Source organism: Haliotis cracherodii, unplaced genomic scaffold, assembly GCF_022045235.1.
Source record: "Haliotis cracherodii isolate W230 unplaced genomic scaffold, xgHalCrac1.p SCAF_12, whole genome shotgun sequence".
NCBI classification, from domain to species: domain Eukaryota; kingdom Metazoa; phylum Mollusca; class Gastropoda; order Lepetellida; family Haliotidae; genus Haliotis; species Haliotis cracherodii.
This window is the reverse complement of record NW_027266267.1, coordinates 25,924,267-25,946,059: the sequence shown is the minus strand read 5'-3', so window position 1 is coordinate 25,946,059 and position 21,793 is coordinate 25,924,267. Positions and strand designations below refer to the sequence as shown.

Here is a 21,793-nt window from a genome sequence, read left to right as displayed (position 1 = left end):
CGACTAACGGGATTGGGTGGTCAGGCTCATTGACTTGGTTGATGCATGTCATCGATCCCAATTGTGTGGATCGTTGCTCATGATGTCAATCACTGGATTGTCTGGTCCAGATTCGATTATTTACAGACCGCCGTCATATAGCTGGAATACTGCTGAGTGCTGCGTTAAACAACAAACCAACCAACCAGGTATTTGTTTCGTCGGAATCCCATTGGGATCTTAACAGTGTAGCAGGCTTTTTGATGTTTAGAAAGAGTGAGTATGGCTTTACGCCACTCTTATCAATATTTCAGCAATATCACGGCTCATACTCCAGAGACTGGCTTCAAACATTGTGGATTGCCCATCAAATCCGGGTCTGCAGTGTGACGAGTGAACACTGTAACCATTAGACTGCCCCACCGCCACTTCCATGGAAAGTAAATGTCCTGCTCATTCTTCTTCTCACCGGTCCTCCAAATATCACAACAGAATGCATAAATATGCAGATCATGGAAGAATAATACACATTTGAGTATATCGGTTGCACCTATGATCATACTTGGCAGAAAAACAACAATGAAACACTGTTTTAAAATCTGTACCTGTAGGTATACATTTATACAGTATACGGTCGTCGGACCAGCTGTCTGTCATGACAGAATAACTTGTTGACAGTAATATGACAGACTCGCTCCGTGGTATATTAGAGGCATGATAATGTGATTTAAACAATGGCGTATTCCCCAATTTATAGTAGAACTCATTCGGTGTATTCCTGTTCTTGCATTTCTTCTATTTGAAAAAGTACCTGATTCTAAGTAGACGGAAACTCTTAATAAACCGATCCAGTCTGTCAATCAAAATTGGCGCATGCGTCAGTTTGAGCCAATCAGAAGGCAGAGACAGGACCCATGCAATAATGAATTACCTGATCCTATTCTTGTGAAATGGAATCATCCCTTCAAGGTTAGAAAGAAGAGGAACATTTCGTGAGAAGGAAGTGAATTACTGAAATATTTTGACAGATTGAAATACAAAAAATCATTGTTGATCTAAGAAAATTATTCGTTTAGAATTGTTTGCAACATAAGTTATTCACTGGTAGTGGAAGCTAACTGATATACATTTTAGTGAAACAATATAACTGTTAAAAATGATTATAAGTGTCTTGTCATTTTAATTTTTTTATGAACTTAGAGTAGCATATTCAAGTAATGATATAAATTATAATCTAATCAAGTTATTAATAATTATTCCAACCAGTTATTTCATTGTGCCGTATAAGAGTGAGATTAATATGATTTAATTGCACTAACAAACACTAAATGTTTGATGGTACAACATCCACCTGGTATAAAACTTGGCTTGTTGGCTCTTTCTATAGGACATATCATTATTTTAAAAATCTTTTTAAATAATATATTTTTTTAAAAGATAGTGTTGAAAGTGATTACCTGTATCATAACGCATGATACTTATTTCAAGATACAAAGAAGTTGTAAAAACAAAGGCAGTATCTCTTTGTCACTCCTTGATCAGGCATTATCCAAGTGCCTGATCAATTCTGATATAGAATAAATTATATAATTCTCAATACATTTCATATATAACTGTGAATATTGAAATGTATTTAACCCAAAATGTAATTCTTTACCTTGATTTGTGGAGATTGTCAATATTTAATAATTGAGGAAGAGCTAGTGTTTATTAAGGATGTTGGTTATTTACATATTGTTCAAGGTTTGGTTATGATTATGTTGAGAATGAGCGTTATATTTACTTCACAGTGCTTTTGCTGGCTTCAGGACATTTTCAAGTGTTTTTTTTATCTTTTGATGTCACTTTACCAAATTTGAGAACAACTTTAGGACATTATGGATGACAATCAGTCAGTATCCTAGAAAAGAAACTGGTCTGAATCCCTGTTTGTGTGTATTTTCATTATTTTGGGAAAGGTCATGGTCACACCAGTATTTGTGGAGCATACTTGGGATGTATGTTAAAATATCTAATCAACTCCAGGTGTCCAGCAACTTGATATTTGCATTTAAATGTATGTTGTTTCATGCATAAGTAATACTTGTCACTTCACATGTGATTTTGAAAATGAAATATGTATTATTCAGTGTTATGTCCTATAGGCATCTGGTTTCTGGAGCAATAAAGGAATTATTTCTTAAGTAACAGTCATGATGTCAACAGGTAATTTTGTTGATTAAAACTTTGAACTTATGACATATTTAAGTCTTTGGATGGCATTTAGAAGTGTTACACATAAGGAAGAGAATTTAAGCATGGTGGTGTTCCTCAAAATTAAGAAGTTGACATCCATCAATTCTCTTCCTTATGAGATATTTGTTGTACTTAATTTACATGTTTAGTTGTTGACAGTAATAATTCTTGTAATTCATGACAAGTCTTTTGAATAAAAGATCATATATGAATTTTAATTTGTGTTGTAAATTTTATCAATGCAAGTTAATTGATGGGAAGTACTGCAGACCCTGTCTTCAGATACTTTTACCGTCGCAGGTTTCCCTTTTCTGGAACATGGATCCGATTGATTTGATATAACCATAGCAGTTACAGGTGCTCATTTTATTTTGGAACCTCTCAATGTTTTCCACTGTTCTCACATCCATGTACCTAAACACTGGCAGTTTATTTAGTCCAATATGCTGGAAGTGTGATCAGGGATTTTTATCTAAATTTAGAACTCCAAACAAAGTGCGCTTGGCAAACAGATTGGAGAGAAAGAAAATAACATAATTTCCATACATTCTGCATTTTTTTAGGATCGCATTGACATGTTAAAATTACTGAAGAGGGACAGTTTACCGACATCTGATGCAGATTTGGAGCTGAATATCAGCCTCTGAGGTCTAGATTTATCCCTGGTGACATGCCCCACCCCATGTTCCAGATGCCCAAATAAAATATATGTTATGATTCATTTATTATATAATAAAAACCTATGTAGCAGTGAGGGGAAATAACGTACTGCCTTGATTTTATCAACTATTCTTTTATGTTTATTCATTAAAAGGTTATATTGGTTTTACGTAGAGCACCAGACAAAAAACGTGGGCAATGCAACTGTTGACAATCTATTCATAGATATCCACATGATTTGTAACTTGTGCTTGTGTTTACGGTTTCCAGTACTTTCCATACACTTACATTACGATGGAAAGTTAAAACAAAGTTACTCCGCCCTTGGATGAATAATGTATAATTGACAATATAGTATGCTCTGCCTGACATGAGTGCTTCGAAGTAGTGCAAGCTTCTAACTTTCAGCCATGGTGACTTCCTCATTGACCGATACACCATTACATCGGACTTATGACTCATTCTCACTCCCGCTATGCAATTTGACAACTAAAATGGAACCCAAAACAGATCATGTATAACTCTCTTTAGATATTTTTGACACACGACCGGTAACAAAGCATTCTGAGCCAAATTCATCCCCCGCGCATTCAAGTTTCGCCGGCTGTCACAGCCAGTGGTTGTCCCCCCTAACGCCTAAAACGAGGACGGCAGCTTGTGGGCGGGGCTTATCGGTCGGGACTGGATCGGTCTATTGGTAACTGAGAAGCACTCTCGGTTCCAAATCCATTTGCGAGCAGTTAAATTGTCGTCCATCCTAATTCTACATGGAAACACAATGACTATATCCTAAATATTTATGTGTTTAAGTGTGAGCATTCGAATGAAACATCTTGAAGAAACGGGGTTTTGTTTGTTTTCTTTTTGCTTCTGGCAAAATCGATAGGAGTGTATACGAGAGTTGTGTGTGAACTGAACCAATGTCTTTTAAATGTTATGTCTCGCATTTCAATCGACACGCCTCAGTGCAATAAGACTCAGCACTGGCAGGAATCCAAAATGGAAGTATACTGGCGGGCTAAAGAAGCTATACCGCTCTCCTGATTTCTTCGTATCGAGCTTGTCTCAGGCTAACGTGTCCTTAAAGTAGAAGTTTGTATAATGTAGACGCTGATGAAGGAATGCAACTTGTGCGTTCCACTGATTATATAAGAAGGAGAGGGAGTTGGACAGTCAGTCAGTTTCTTAGTTTTTACGACACTTTCTGGCATAGCTAATTTCGGGGTCGTGTTTGGGTTGTTGATAAGGAAATAACTGCCCTGCGCTTACATTAGGCCAGGTTCACACACTTCCGATTATTGCTCCCGTTTGAGATCAGACAGCGCTACGAAACGAAAAGAGAAAAAGTCGGATTACTATCCTCAATGATCTGGAATGTCCTATCATTTTGTGAACGCAGTCGTATACGTTCGTAACAGAGTCCTTATGATCGGGAAAGGCCCAGAGAGGTCGGCCAAGCGCTCCCGACAGTATGGTGCGTCATGTAATATTCGGGAAACTCAGCCGATTTTGTCTAGTCGGATTACAATCGTGACTATGTCGTGACAGATTCTGCTGTATCGGATTAAAATCGTAACAATGTCCTGTGTTTTCTGGACGGTGTCCTGTGGATCGGAACGCTGTCGTGATGAACGGGCATGAATTGTTCATTGCCGTTTCTTGTCGATTGAGTCCAGATTGCTCCCGATCTTGCAGAATGCGAACTGTCTTTGTCGTTTCATTGTCCGGTCACTGTCTGATCTCTGTCGAGACAGATTCGGTCGGGGTTTTTCATCATGCGGAAGATACAAATCACAGGACCTTGATCAGACGTTGGACAAATTTTAATCGGGAATGGTCTTATCCAGGACAGCAGTAACAATTCTGAATGTGTGACTGAGCCCTTACCCATAATATTGATTCAGAACGCAATTTGCTCTGATTGGTTTAACTGTATCTTCATTGTTTAATGTTATCGCTATAATTGAATTTACATATGCTATTTTCATGTGGTGTTTCCGGATTTAACAATGCGCATATAGTTAACCTAATAAATATATATGGTAAGGAGACTTGCATTCATTTGAATATACAAACATAAGTCAGCGAGCCCGTTATAGTCGCCTCTTACTACAGGCATGGTGTGAGGAGGACCTATTCTACCCCGGATCTTAACGGATTCACTCAAGCTGTATGACAGGCTTGGCCTTTGTGTTGAGTTGCCCTGACCCATTGTTCGTTCAACTATACTCAACAACAAAAGTTCCTGTGACACCAATATTTTCGTGTATTTTTCAAACAAGTAAAGTTTGGTTTTCTATATATTAGTACACGTATGGAATCAAGTCACAAAAACGCAACTGCTACAGAAAAGCATGCATTCCATGAACAAGTTGACTTTTATGCAAGCCCCATGCATTTACCTACCCAAGAATGGGTATAAAAACATGTGCGCTAACGGGATTCCATATGCATTGTTTAGCATCGTGCTGACAACAACCACTCAGAAAAACAACCAAATTACGTAATTATTCAACATTACGAAATGCCGCGCCTGTCCGAAAAGGAGCGTTTGCGAGCCATTGGTATGCTTGAAGCAGGATCGAGTCAACGTGATGTTGCAAGACAATTTAACGTCCACAGAAACACTATATGGTGTTTATGGCAATGTTGGCAACAGACGAATGCAGTCAGAGACCATCCTCGGAGTGGCAGGTAACGCTTAACCAATAATCGACAAGACAACTTGATTCGAACAACACACCTATGAAATCGATTCCAGCCAGCAACAGTGACTGCAAGAATCATCCCTAGCCTTCGACGAATATCTTGACAAACCGTACGTCGCCGTCTCAGATGTGCAGGGATTGTCGCCAGAAGATCCGCCAGACGTCCCATTTTGACAGGAGACCACCGTCAAGCACGTCTACAGTGGTGCAGACAGCGTCTACGCTGGACGGCCATGCAGTGGGGACAAGTTCTATTCACTGACGAGTCTCGTTTTCACCTCAGCCACAGCTATGGACGGATTCGAGTGTACCGACGTCGAGGTGAACGTTACGTCAATCATTGTGTTATGGAAGAAGATCTGTCCGGGGGCGGCAGCGTTATGGTATGGGGTGGGATTACAGCAAGACAGAGGACCCGTTTGATAATGGTAGTGTGAAATATAAATGGACAGCGCTACAGCGACGAGATCTTCGGCCCTGTTGTTTCTACCGTTTTTGCGTCGTCATGGCCCAGGCATTACCTTTAAAACAACATATGGCCTCATATTGATCGACTTGTTCAGGATGCTCTTCAACAAAACAACGTGAATGTCATCCCCTGGCCGGCTCGCTCCCCTGATCTCTCACCAATCGAGCACATGTGGGATGAGATCTTATGAAATCAGGCATTTTCTGAAGTCAATATGGCAAATTAAACCATTTGAACACTAACAGGCGTCTTTTATCTGTTGCAAACCACAAAAATTTCAGATTTGGTAAAAAACATAACTTTGCATTAAATATTATATTCAATGTCAGGAACTTTTGTTGTTCAGTATATGTTGAAATCTGACATTGTTTTCAACATTGAATATTCGATATTTGAAATATATTTAGAATTTGTGCAACCAAAACAATAACAAACAAGCATGGATAATAAATTTATTCATATTAAAAATATATATATAGTCTGGCCGGGAGACAAAGCTGTTAGGCAAAGCTCTGTAACAATTTGAAAAATAGAAACTAGCCCAACTATATGATAACTAAAGCATAATTGCAGATGGCGTTGTTTTTTTCAAATATTACAATATCAAAACTTATTTGTAAGCAATAATAGAGCAAATGGCGCGCTATGACATCATGTTTGATTTTAAATTGAAAATATCTTAAGATGGCGATATTATATTTAAAAATGAACTGGACTGAAGCTTTGTCAGCACTCAAAGAATACTTTTACATGGTTTTAATTTATAAAGTATAATTATATTTGGAACTTTTAGAAATAAAAATAAAAATCGTAAATCACACAACTGCTGATGGGCATCTTAGCCATTTTATTTTTGAAAATCACGAAATTTGATAATTTTCGGCACAAATTGCAACATTTCTAAAACGGTGGGGGTCATGTGGTACAAAATGCGTTTCTTACCCCAGTTTTCACTGAAGCAATGCATGTAAAGTTCAATAGACATAAAGATTTTCAACATTTTTTTTTCAATATCATGAAGTATATCAGAACAAAGTAACTATGATGTCAAAATACTCTTCTTTATATTCAAAGTACTTTCTCTCCTTTCAGATGTTCACTTACAATGTAACGTCATCCTAACAATATGACGTCATAATCATTGCGGTGTGAAGTTATGACCAGAGTGAGTGAGTTAACAGTTTACATCGCATCGGCGATATTGTAGCCATATTGCGACGAGAACAAAGTAGTTACTGTTATTAAAGACCTGTCGACGAAGGACAGTAAAACAGTAAGGAAATATCAGTTTAGATATAAAACAAACCTAAGCAATAATAAAACAAAGAATTTTTCAGTATATTAGTTCATATAAATTAAAACCAGGCTATAGACCACTAGCAACCAGGAAGACCTCCTAACTGGAAATCATAGAGACTTATAGTCAGTTATGACCAGAAATGAAACGTGGGAGTCAAATTAAACTATTTACATGGATCAGTAATAACCTCCTGTTATTTTTACGTTCAATAGATTCAGCATCATATCATTAATTGTTTACAAGGTTAAATTATGTTTATGAACAATGTTTCTTTTTCTTGAGGAAACTGACATGTTTTAAAGTTTCCAATTCCACACCGATCAATGTGTCCACTCACTTTTAACCAGCGTAATTTGATTATCTTAGCTGTTGTTTATATAAAATTAAAGTATAACTGTAATACAGTCTTTTAATTTTATTCCAGTATTGTCACATTTCATTCAAAGACACGCGCCTAAGTTAAATGTAAAGGCGTAAGTTATTTGTCCATTTTCTTCAACCTTTGTTGAAAGACGTCATAACATGTTTATTTCCTACATAGCCATAACCACATTTAAATACTGGTTGTCTGACATTTGTAACCTAACGTGCAGGCTCGCTCGCCAGTTTTTTTCTTCCCGCTCGCCCGGGTCCCACATTTTTAACCCGCATTTTTTCAACTATGTGTTCCCGCTCTCAAGGAACGAACTGATGATTGAATCTGGCGGTAACTGACCATGTCATTTTAAACAGTCGTCTTCTCCCGGACATATTTGTCTCGGTTCGTTACAGTCTGACTGTTGCAGTTCTTCTTGCCTCTTGCCTTGATTGACAGGACCTAAGAACTTTGATTTGATCATACTCTCCGTTGATTGGCTACTGATTTTGTGGGCGTGTCAAGTTATGTGCATATATGTATATTTTGTATTGAATAAAGTGGACAGAGAATTCTTGGACAAGGTATTCTTGGTTTTATAAGCTAACGTAGGTAAAGTAGATTACAATTTAGGTAACGTGGATTACTATAATCATTTCAGGATGGGAGAGTCTCGTGCATAGATATTTCCAGAATGTATGAACAAAAATGTCATCCTTGTCATTATAACACCACGATGTATATTGATTTTATTGAATATTCTTAATCCAACTTAAAAATCAGGCAGATTTTCCTTGATATTGTTAGATTTTGCTATTTTTAAAAGGTTTTCACTTTGAAACTTCAGTATTTTTCTTATGAAGACAGTAATAAGAAATGATTACATTATTGAGTCATTGTTAAAAAAAACCGTTACAAGCCTGGAAGCTCCATTGTAAATTTGTTTGTTTGTATAGTATTGTGAAATCTACGTGACTGAAAAAGTATTTGTTATCTTGCAAAAATGTGTTACTTTACTGTGTAGATTCTGGACATGTTATTCTTTGTTGAGAGGTTGATAAAATTATATGTTCACTTTGTTTTCCTGAATTTTTAGGCATGTAGAAAGCATTTATAGGTTTTGTTGAAAGCAAAACGTCTAAAAATCACTTTAATGTTTAAAGGTTAGCTACATTATTAGTAAACAAGCATGGCATACTTTATTTGTGAAACATTAATTACATGAAGTTCTACTACAGAATTGCAAAAACTTAACATTTACATTATTTTATAGATATATGGTAGATGCGTAGATTACATCCTGCTTTATTTGTTAGTGGCCTAAATAGTTCATAATTTTGTTATGGGCAAAGCTTGAGTGCCAAGATTTCAAATACTTGTTTTTTACTGTTCGTTCTATGAATAAAACATCATTTCTTGGTGAAAGCTTAGACCTTTGATTTTCGAGTTTCCAAACTGCAATAGTACATTCTTCTTGAGAATGGGTGAAAACCTTGTTTAACACCAATGTTGAATGTTTCAGATAATTCCCCCTTGTTTCTAACACAAACCATTACATTGGCATATATGTTACTCAACAGATTAGGAATTGTATAACTAAGACTATGTTCAAATAGAAAGTTCCATTACTTACTTTTCTCGACAAAAGCCAAATCCCTTGAAACATAGACAAGCAACACGTACAAATTTTAATGTCCCACCCTTGCAACCTAAATATCTTTGAATGAGCAACTGCAGTGTAAAGATACCATCGATTGTTGTGTATCCTTCCCTGAAACCTGCTTACGACTCACATATCATTAATGCTGCGTTCTCAACACTCTGGTCTTTGGAAGAAACAGTGTCTTATATTTCTTATTTTTCTAGTACAAACATTCCTGATTCTATTACATATTCTTCCAAATTGAACTATCTTTATGTTTTCCAAAACTATCCGCCATAGATGCATAATAGCCGTCTCCTAATATTTATGCATGACCCCGAGGTCACAATCCAAAACGAGGCTTACCCCGCAAGCTGTCAAACTATGACATCATGGCCGCCGAACACTGCCGTGTGCCTCAAAGCATGTCGGATGCACGTTATAACAAATCGGTCAGTTTCCACAGCTTCCCTCGGGATGCTGATCTGCGGACACTTTGCATAGTGGCTATTCGACGCGACGAAGGACCGTTTTTTACGGTGGGTAAACATTTTCAGCTTTTTTCGTTTGAATCTAGGACAACTTGTAACTGTCACCTGTCAAACAGTCGTGTTGAGCATAATGCATGCCGTTGTCATATAGTCCTCATATAGTCAATACGTAGTAAATTACAATCAGAGGCAGGTATAATACCAGGTTCCAGGATCACATAAGTGAATAATGTTAACTAGGTGATAACAATGTTCACTTACACACTCTGACAAAAAATTTGTAAAATTTGACTTTCTACATTTCATTAACCGATAGCCAGAAATGTATGTTATTCCCAGGTCCCCTACAATATCAAATGGTCGGACACTTACCCATAACTAGGGGCACGGTGGTGACATAGGCAGAACCATTAACTTCTAATTCATGAGTTAAAGATATAAATCGTAATCAACGTGGACTCAATTGCATGACATATTACCTGAATGTGTGGGTGGTATATTTACAGGTCAGCGTCATATAGAATTCAACATAACCCACAAGCAAAAACAACAACATGAATCTGTATCCATACCTGATATTGAAAAAAATGGGCAAATGACTTGTTACTCTTTTCAGCTATTTCTTGTGCAACGAGTCGCTACTAGGAAACATCGCTCGTTCGTGACATTTGAGATACGTATACGAATCATCAGCGGTCTGCATCTAATTGCCGTAGTTATGTTTCTTAGATGAATAAAGATAATTAGACTTTTGTATGCTTTACTGGTGATTAAATCGGCACAGACTTAATTTCTGCTTATATGGATTAATGACATATTCCGATGTGGTACTGACATTATTATCATCTGTCTTCAGGTAACAAGGAAAGCAACTGTCTGCTCCAACCACTTTTTGAATGAGGACTACAAGTACACGCCAGTCAGGAGAACCTTGAAGCGAGGGATAGTGCCATCTGTGTTTCCCTGGAGCTCTGCAAAAAAAAACAAGGAAAGGTCTACCATCAAGACAACCCCTCCGACCAATAGCAAGAAGAGAAAACAAAGGTCATGGTTTATTAATGTCAAGTGATTGAATCAGACACAAATCTATACATAAAACATGTCAAATACCATGTTTGAACATCGAAGTGTAGTGTTTGCGTTTGATTTTGGGGTCAAAGCAAGCAGGATTTTATGTAATTCTCAGTAAATTATTTGAATGAAATAAACTAGCAATATCATTAAGCTTTAACCTAACAGGTCAGTTCATTTTCCTTTTGTTATACACTGGCCAGACACCATAAAATAGAGGGAGGGCCCTCCCCAGCATTTCATCATAAACCATCAGCTCTATTTCATGGTCTCTGACACTGGCAGACAAGGTTTCATAAAACTTTCTGAGAATTGAATACAACTGTATCATTACGTTAACCTCGGTTTGACAATGTTTATGTTTCAGATTTGAGAACTTGCAACAAGAGCCTGTCTTTGTAAACCCTCAGACTGAGACACAGACTGACCTTTGCCTTCCTGACAGCCAACAGCTCCACTTGCGGATCCTTGTCAAAATTGCTGTGTGGGGTCTGGCATTGTCGTGTTGGAAGATCAAACCGGGTCCATGTGCTGCCATAAAAGGCAGAAGTTCTGGTGCCAGTTCCTGGTCGCGGTAAGCAGCAGCGTTGAGGTTGCCACGGATGACAAGAAGCCTGGGACCTGCATTGCCACAGAAAGCACCCCACACCATGACACTTCCGCCTCGAAATCTGTCAACTTCCTGTACACAACACTGGACGTAACGTTCATGACGGCGCCTCCACACCCTCGCCCTACCATCAGCAAATCGAAGATTAAATCGGGATTCATCACTGAAGGCGACTTGATTCCAATTGAAACCATCGTAAGTATCGCTGTGCCCACAACTGACGTTGACATCTGTGTAATTGAGTCAGAATCGGCCCGCAGTATGGCCATCGTGCTTGAAGGTGAGCTGTTCTCAGGCGGTTTCGAACAGTTATCAGCTTTGTCTTTAGTTTGCTGCCAGCTATCTCGACAGAAGTATAATCTCTCTATATGAATGGATTTTGTTGACCAAAATCGCCCCACACCAGGCCAGTCATGGCTAGCTGCATCTGTATTTGGTGATAGTAGTTGTCATTTGTCTTTAAGCAAAGGTTACCATTGACCCAGGTCAGGTTCTGTAGATCTTGGATGTCCTTGTTACTAAGGTCAGGGCACTTGATTTCCAGGAGGCGAAATGGTGGAATGGAGCTTTGGTCAAGCAATTTCCTGTCTGGTGAGGCAGCCATCCAGGAACACTTGGGGTTGGTGACAATACGTGTCTCCCCTTGGTATGTGCCATATCTGTGGCAAAGATGTCTTGGCAACATCTTGGGGGATGGACCTCACTCCACACAGCTTGTAATGAGCCACAAGAGACAAAGTCTCAGTGATGTGTCCACAGCACTGACTCGGGCCAATTGCACATGAATAGCTAGCAGAGTTGACACTCACCGGCTCGATAGTGGAGAATAATCTGCATATGTAGAGAAATATACCACATAATAACATGTTTTACTTGTCTGCAACATAGCATGATGTGGTGAGAGTACTGAAATAATTCAGTGGTAGTAATGGTTTTTTTACAAACAGAAGCCGTGTAGTGTTATGTCCATTGACATCATTAATTGTAATGCTTGGAATTATTTTCAGTCACTGAAAATTCCAATCCAGCCAAATTAGTAATATGGTCATACAAACTATTAATAGTCTTTTCACATGTTCACCCTAGCTGCTAGCTGCCTACACTCCTGTTAAATAACGTTCGGCAACATGTGAGATTCATTCGTACCTGAATATCATGTGGGGATTCGTTTTTTCCGCTGTGAGCGATAGCACCTTGCTGTCAAGCGGCAACAGTTGTCATCACAAGAAGCTGGAAAAAGGAAATAAAAATGTATATTTTATATCTCTAGATCTATAGGTATTGAGTATTCACGCAAATAATAGATTAAGAATGTTCTTGTACACGTTACTTGGTACGGTTTGCATCATTTTGTTTTAATCATCAACTCGGTACTTAGCACTTCTAATATGTATAATGACTTTGAATTTACGCATATGTTCCAACTTACAATTGACTATAATAATATTTAATACACGTCTTTGAGTTCATGTAAATATATCAGCACTTGCGAGCACATGAATATGACAAGGTCAGTGGCACCTGTCAAAGTGAAGTGATCGTCAAATTGGTAGTAAATGAATGAGAAAGTTACCCTTCAGACTGGATATGAAACCCTCGCTGAAGTACTTGAACCCCTTGTTCAGCTGAGAAGTTCCTGCACTCCTAGAGTTAGCTTGAACAAAGTTCTCCACGAATGCAAAAGTCAAGCGCGGTACGCGAGTCAAGTCGGTTCCGGGAATTTGTTTTGACGCCACAGTTGTTGTCTGCGGGGAAAGTCTAGTTTTGGATTGCTTATTAATATTCATGAATAAATATTAAGAGAGGTATAAAGGTTCTTTTCAGTCGTTCACACTCATCACAGAACCAATACCATTATTAATATATTGCCCAATATATTTCAGCTGCAGGAGGAGCGGTTCCAGGTTCCAGGATAACATAAGTGAATAATGTTAACTAGGTGATAACAATGTTCACTTACACACTCTGACAAAAAAATTGTAAAATTTGACTTTCTACATTTCATTAACCGATAGCCAGAAATGTATGTTATTCCCAGGTCTCCTACAATATCAAATGGTCGGACACTTACCCATAACTAGGGGCACGATGGTGACATAGGTAGAACCATTAACTTCCAATTCATGAGTTAAAGATATAAATCGTAATCAACGTGGACTCAATTGCATGACATATTACCTGAATGTGTGGGTGGTGTCTGGTCCATACTGGTATATTTACAGGTCAGCGTCATATAGAATTCAACATAACCCACAAGCAAAAACAACAACATGAATCTGTATCCATACCTGATATTTGTCTTTCAAGGTACTGGCCACAGAGGTGTCGGTTGACTCAAGCAGCTGACATATTCTCGAGTCAGCATCCCAGATGAAAGAGTCACACTTTGTTGTGTAGAGACACAGAAAATAACACATAGGGTAGGACGGTACCAACTGGGCTAGGAAAGCATCTATACCAAAGACGTCTCTGATTGCCAGGAACATAACCAGGAGAAGGGTGATGCTCTCCATTGTCATCCACTCTCCTGATTTCAACTGGAGCGTGTGTCTGTGCTCTCAGAGAAACCTTCTGTTGTGCTTTTTTTATTGTGGGGAGGAGTTACTCCTTAAATAAGCCTCTTTTTATGGGTTGACCGCTACTCTATAAGGTCGTAGGTAATTCATCAGTTACTAGAATCATCTCTGAAGAGAATGAACTCTTGGAACGAAACTTAAGTGCTAATAAGTGCCTTACGCATTTTTAATGTATTCTTTTCAGACAAGCTTATTGCTAATTCAACGTCCTGGGATATTGTCATATGTGCATTACGGGTGAATTCTTTTGACGCGTGTTTATAAAGTGCCTTATGCATTGCAAATGAAACAGAAATCGTCTCTGAGAGCACATACATAACAGATTTGTGGCCAGGCCCTCAAAGCTCAAAGTGCCGACATATACCTCCCCACAGTGAACAAAGCAGACTTAGGACTTCCTTATCTTTTTGTATCCAACAGACAAGACAATGGTGGTCGTGGTCAAATGCTATGGTGGCAGATACTGTTTTGAGGTCAAATGCACTTTTCTGTTGTATAAATAAACAAAATCAAATAAAGCTCCCCCCCCCCCCCAAAAAAAAAAAAGAAAAGAAAAAAAAGAAGGTAGTGTATGCATTGAGTCATTATTTTTATCATTTATGTGTTGGTTGACACATAGTAGAGTTGAATTATTATTATATTTCTAATTATAGCCTCTCACAAATTGAGTTTTAGTAAAAATAAGCCAAAATATGATGAATTTTGCCCTATTTTCATTTTCCATTTATTAGAAAAAGAACCGTAATGAATTATAAGTATTATCCAGAAAGCCATTTGATATCTCAAAATGAGCCGACACGTCTTGTGATGAGATGACAGTGTTCATATTCCACATAACAATACAACTTAAAAGAAAAATGTCAATATGTTCAATAACTTCACAAGAAAGCTAACAGTTAAGTGGCGCTGATAGGTGATTAGCAATGGACAAATGGAACAGTTAACAGCCTCCGAGCCAATGGCAGAGGCACGAGCAGCGCTAGCCCTAACCCCAGAGGATGTATATACCTGAGCCCCTACAGCTGTGGCCACCAGTACATTGGAGGAACCCACAGATCCCACAACGCCAGACTCAAAGAAATCAGACCTCTGTCAACGGACTTGACCTGAAATCCTCTTTGTCCGAACACATCATTAAGAACCTAGGCCATAACATCATGTGGGAAGCCACCTAAGTCCAGACTACCAACAACTGGCGACAAAGAAAGCTACAAGAAGAGACTACTTCTGAAGAAACTAGCCAGCCATGAACCCTGACCAGGGAACCTATCTGCTCAGTGCTTGGGACTTATTGCTTTGATCATTGTCTGTGCTAATTATTCAGCTGGCTTCCATTTGTACATGGGCATTTCTATTGCTATTACCTATCAGTGCTAATTACTCCCTGCCTCCCTTGCCCATTGTCCATTGCCTATTTCCAATCAGTGATAGTTTAGGTCCCGCTGTCACCTATCAGCGCTTATTAACAGCCAAGTGTTGGCTTCAATTTGTCTATAGCTAATCACCTATCAGCGCCAATTAACTCTTGGCTCCCCTTGTTAAGTTTCCACCTTTGTTATCTTTTGCTATTCTTACAGGTCCATATGTGTTTTCTGATTCATAGCTTTAATTCACCTGATTAATATACTCCGAAAAGAGACCCGTGAAGATCCGGGGTAGAATAGGTCTTGACAAACCCATGCTTGCCGTTAAAGGCGACTCTGCTTTTCGTCAAAGGCCACTAACGTGATCGGGTGGTCAGGCTCGCTGACTTGGTTGATGTATGTCATCGATCCAATTGCGTGGATCGATGCTCATGATATCAATCACTGGACTGTCTGGTCCAGACTCGATTATTTACAGACCGCCGTCATATGGTATATTGCTGAGTGCGGGGTTAAACAACATACAACAACAATCAAAGCTTTTCTACCATCATTTTTGATATCTCTAATAACTAAATTCATGCTCCTATCGTCAAGACATTAAACGAGTTCTGCAAATGCATTTGCATATTTGTTTTCATCTGGAGGTTGGTCATTTGCTTCAAAGACATCAATGAGTTTCCGCATGTGTCAAAGAAACTAAGTTCACACCTTGACTCATCTCCTGAGACGTTCACTGGGACCATAACCTATTAAAGACATCGTTTCAATTCCTTCTTCAAATACAACAATTCTTCTTTAGCTAAAAAATCTTTATCTCGTACTTCACAAAACGACTACATCAAAAGTCAGCAATTTCTCATACCCACAACAGAAGAGAAGCATCTCTTGCATAATAACCTGTAACATAAAATAGTAAAGCATCCATAAAATCTTTCTTTTAACTAAAGTTTACAGTACACTCTAACAATAACATTTATAGTTCATGATACCCGACATATTTTTGAGAGCATAATATGTATTGTGTATGATCTATTAGTATCATGGTTCGATGAAACTATTTTATGGTTTACTAAGAAATAAAAGTCCACAAATGGAGAACAATTTAATGAAGGCATCTTTTCAATGATAAATTGCAAGTGAAGTGTATCCGTTATATGAGATCATCCAATATATATCACAAGAGACCTGTGAAGAACTGGATAGAGAATAGGTCTTCAGCAACCAATTCTTGCCGTAACAGGCGACTAACGGGCGGGGTTAGGGTCGCTGACTTGGTTGATGCATATCATCGTATCCCAATTACGTGGATCAATGTACATGACGTCAATCACTGGATTGTCTGGTCCAGACTCGATTATTTACAGACCGCCATCATATATATAAACACAGTTGCAGGGGATCTGGTATATACACCCTCGGGGGTTGGGACTTACACTACGTGTACCTCTGCCATTGGCTTGAAGATGGACTTACCGCTATTTTGGCTTTGATCTTGATGAGGCGGGAAACCTGATGAGTGACAGGGCCTTGGTAGGGTAGAGTGATTCTGATGGGCGACGGAGCTGGTTTGGGCCTGGGGTCGGAGTTCTAGAGGGTCTTGCGGATAGTTTTAGAGGCTAGGTGGGCAGAGTAATTGTTGTGGGACGTGAAGGTTTTCTTGAGGTGGTCCAGTTCACTGTTCAGGGTATCAGGGTGACAAATGGATTGGCACGTCATCGGCTTCCCTTGTTAAGTTTCTACCTTTTGTTATCTTATTACTTTTACCGTCCTTACATGTAAATATACTAGTATATATGCTCCCTCTCTCATATCAGTCATTCCCCCGATGAAGGAGAAAGCATATACTCCCAAACGTCGTGTTCCTCATAATAAAGAAGTTGACATCCATGAATTTTCTTCCTTATAATATTTACATCTAGCAACAACATATATAAATATTCTTCATTCTCTCACTGATCCAAAATTAGTAATGACAATTTCGTGCTCCATGCAGTAATTTTATCGATTTAAAAAAAAAATCTTTTCGTGTGGTTATTCTGACCCGAAATAAAATGCTAAGATATCAGTGTGCATACACCGAGGTTCAATTCTGTTCTTTGGTCAGAACCCTGTGGACAATCAGATGTCCCTTTTGGACGAAATTCCGAATTGAAATGTTTGCACATTTAATGCAAACAGCAAACAAATATATAAATCTTTCTGAAATGTTCTAAATGTAATCAGCTTGAATGTTCATGCATCCTAAATTATTTACGAAAGACATATACATACAAATAACAAATATATAAAGAACTTTAATAATATGAGGGCGGTTCGGGTAGCCTAGTGGTTAAAGCGTTCGCTCGTCACGTCGAAGACCCGGGTTCGATTCCCGACATGGGAACAATGAGTGAAGCCCATTTCGGGTGTCCCCTGCCGTGATATAGCTGGAATATTGCTAAAAGGGGCGTAACACTATACTCACTCACTCTAACAATATGACACACCCATAAATGCGCCATAATAAGAAATAATTTTATTAGCCTTGATCCTGAAATTAAAATATGGTGGTTTTTAATATTTGGATACAGTCCGTGTTTCGTGCTGTGATTGGTCTAGTAACCAAGTAAATCTAGATAATCTTCAATCAATGACAGGAGGTCTAATTCCAGTTTAATTCAACTGGCATGATTTCATTACACAGTAAACTACGGTTATAACGAACTCAAAGGGACCTTTAACTTTAGTTCGTTATAACCGCAGTTCGTTATAAGCATATATACAGTATACTAAAGCAAATAGTCGGACAAAAAATCAGTTCGTTATATCCGTCAGTTCGTTATAAGCGTGTTCGTTATAAACGTACTTTACTGTAATAGCTTTCAGACATATGTTATTAATGTGGATAGTCTGCATGCGTGTCACATAGGCGTATTCTACAATAACCAATGTTAACAGACAATTATTTGTGTGTACACTGGGAAGAACCGGGTGACAATCGATTTTCAGCCACGTATGTTTGTCGTAAGAGACGACTTACGGGATCGGGTGGCCAGCCTCGCTGACTTGGTTCAAGAATGCCATCGTTTGCGTGGATCGATGCTCATGATGTCAATCGTTGATTATTTAGTCCAGTCTCGATTATTTACAGACCGCCGTCATGTAGCTGGAATATTGCTGAGTGCTGCGTTAAACAACAAACGAAAAACAAAATATGTAATAATATATTTTGTGTGTTACAGTAAATGAGTATATTTTCAATGTACAAAACGCCAAAATATTTCGGTCATTTTACAATTATTTTACCGTCAGATTGTCTCAAAGTTATTAAGAATTCAAAAGGGTTTAAAACCATCACAATTTTAACTCCGTATCCGACATGTCGTGACTCTACATACAATGCAATACATTCTAGCATTTGTTTGGTCACTTGTAACTAAAATGTTCCCACTCAGCTATCTATATTGATACCCAGCGTTTCACATCGATTCCGTGTTCTACGATATTGACTGATTGTGATCCAAAACGTCCTGAAGATATATTTCAAATTTGGTAATAATAAAGAAGATATTTCCTGTGACCACTTTTCTCTTTCAAAACCACTGAAACTAGATATTTCTAGACTTTCTCCGATTTTACGAAATCGGAAACACAAGAAATATAGTTACCGACTGAGAATATAATTATATTTACCCTAACATTCGTTCACAGTATAAATATTTTCGCTCAAAAGATCAGAATGGTAGGCTTTATCAATAGAACAGCACAGAGAGAGCGAGAGAGAGAGAGAGAGAGAGAGAGAGAGAGAGAGAGAGAGAGAGAGAGAGAGAGAGAGAGAGAGAGGGGCATTCAGAAGTTGGAATGCTGTATACAGTTCACAGTATAGATATTTTCGCTTAAAAGATCAGAATGATAGGCTTTATCAATAGAACAGCACGGAGAGAGGGGGGGGGGAGAGAGAGAGAGAGAGAGAGAGAGAGAGAGAGAGAGAGAGAGAGAGAGAGAGAGAGAGAGAGAGAGAGAGAGAGAGAGAGAGGCATTTAGAAGATGGAATGCTGGGCCAGGATGGAGTATATGGATGAACAACCTCTATATTACTATTAGTAGCGACTTAAGGGTGTAGGCTCTAACACCGTTGTCAATCAAGTATAAGTATAATCTTTGACGTTCTCTGGTTCACGTTTTCGAAGCAAATAGGCCAGAATTTGATTATGCATTTTCCCAGTTTTTATTTGCTCACTTTGGATAGCAGCATGTCAATAAATTCTATTGTTTAGGCTCAACAAATGCCCTTCTTAAGTCTGCAATCAAGCAGCTTACGAAATATTGGTAAATATTTAGATATGACTTGTTAAGAGATATACACAATGTCTTCTTACAGGAGCATCCGCTTCTGTGACTGCAGTGCTACAGGATATCATTATTGATGACTTCATTAGAACGCAACACATTCAATAAACGGTATATCAGTGATATCACGTGGCCGCCTGGAAGAATCGATGTCGCACAGTTTCTTCACGTTTACCACTTTGTTTATTTTCAAATATTCAGATCGCCTCTGTTATGCAGTGAATAGAGTCTGTCCGCAGAGCGGAAGGTTGGGGGTTCGACCATTCGATATCTCTTGGCTCATGATCAGCGCTAGAAAAAGTGCAGACAAGCTGACACACACACACACACACACACACACACACACACACACACACACGTAGACACACACGTAGACACACACAGATGCAAATGATCTTGAACGCGACGTTAAAACCAATTTGTGGAAATATAAAACGTCAATGCAAGAGAATAACCATTTGGCGTAAAGTGCAAAATAGCTGTGAAAATGTTATGAATGGACCACTTAAAATCAGTATTGACACATATTCGCGAAAAGGGTAAGCATGCCCTGCCCTATCGGTAGGCTCCGCCATTCACACAGTTTGCATAAAAAGGTAAGTATGTATTGCCTGATGAAGGAACGCTGAATTTCATGCAGATCTTAGACGTTCACCACACAGGGGTATGGTCTTAAACTTATGATCATGAACCAACGTTAATAATCGCCAATTATGCGCCGCTCGTAACTCCGAATGTTTAATAGATTTGCTTGTTCTCATAAACAAACATAAGAATATATAAGGACTTGACAGATGAACCTTATATAATGGGTGCAGTCGATAAACAGCAGAGCTGTAAGGCTTGCTCAAGTCTACAGTACACGTGTCGAGTCAACCTGGCGCATTGATGAAGAGACGTATTAACACCAGGCGCGCACAGGAATGCCGTCCCTGTTCGACGTTTTATGTAGCAGTATATAGTGTACGTTTATTTCTGATGATTGTGGGGTGATCGGGTAGCCTAGTGGTTAAAACGTTCGCTCGTCACGCGATTCCCGACATGGGTACAATGAGTGAAGCCCATTTCTGGTGTCCCCCGCCGTGATATTGCTGGAATATTGCTTAAAGCGGCGTTAAACCACACTCACCCACTCTGATGAGTGGCTAGTGGCAGCTAATTGAAGCACTCGTAAAATGTCAAGTGCCGTTGTTTCTAGATATTTCTTTACAGCCATAGTCCCTGGGAGTTATCCGCGTCTGTGTATCGACACTGGGATAGACTACACTGTTTGAGTGGTTTCGGGACGGCAGTTTGTACAACATTCCCTATATCTCCAGGGCTAACATTGAGGTAAACCTAAAGCAACCAGAACAGAACAGAACAGAAGTTTGTTGCTCGTAAGAAAATCAGACAGAGTGATTACAGAGAATACATGAGGTTGAGTATATACACAACCACACCAACAATAATATCTAATAATATATACATACACGAATACATACATGCACCTAATCATCACGCATAATGCATTTCTATAATACATGTATGATCTGCATAACTACACACGTGAACACATAAAATATACACATATATTATATTGTAGAGTGAAATTCACAAATTTTAACGTCGCTAGGGCAATTTTCCAGCCATAGATCGACGATCCTATGATATTTAATTATGTAAATAATGTTAAACCTTTTTTACAGAACTGAGCCAGTTTTACTAGAATGGGTTTGTATGAACATTTCATTAATTGATTGTATTTTAGAGTGGAGGGATATTTAGTATAGTATGCCGGAAGGTATTGTTTTCGAAGGTCATTTAGTCTTGGACATACTAATAGAAAGTGAAATTCATCTCCTATTTGGTCGTTACATATAGTGCAAGTTCTCTCAGTACTCTGTGTGTTAAACCATCTGCCTTTCGCTATTGGTAGTCTATGATTTGATGTTCTCAGTTTAAGAATCCAGATTGCTTGTTTCAATAGGAGAGATAATAGATACTCATCAAACTGTGGTT

At 38.6% G+C, this 21,793-nt stretch overlaps 1 pseudogene; it reads right to left on the bottom strand.

Moving 5' to 3' along the window:
• Positions 1–12,092: 12,092 nt before the first annotated feature.
• LOC139457233 (uncharacterized) lies at positions 12,093–14,033 on the bottom strand (annotated as a pseudogene).
• Between the last annotated feature and the right edge of the window lie 7,760 nt (positions 14,034–21,793).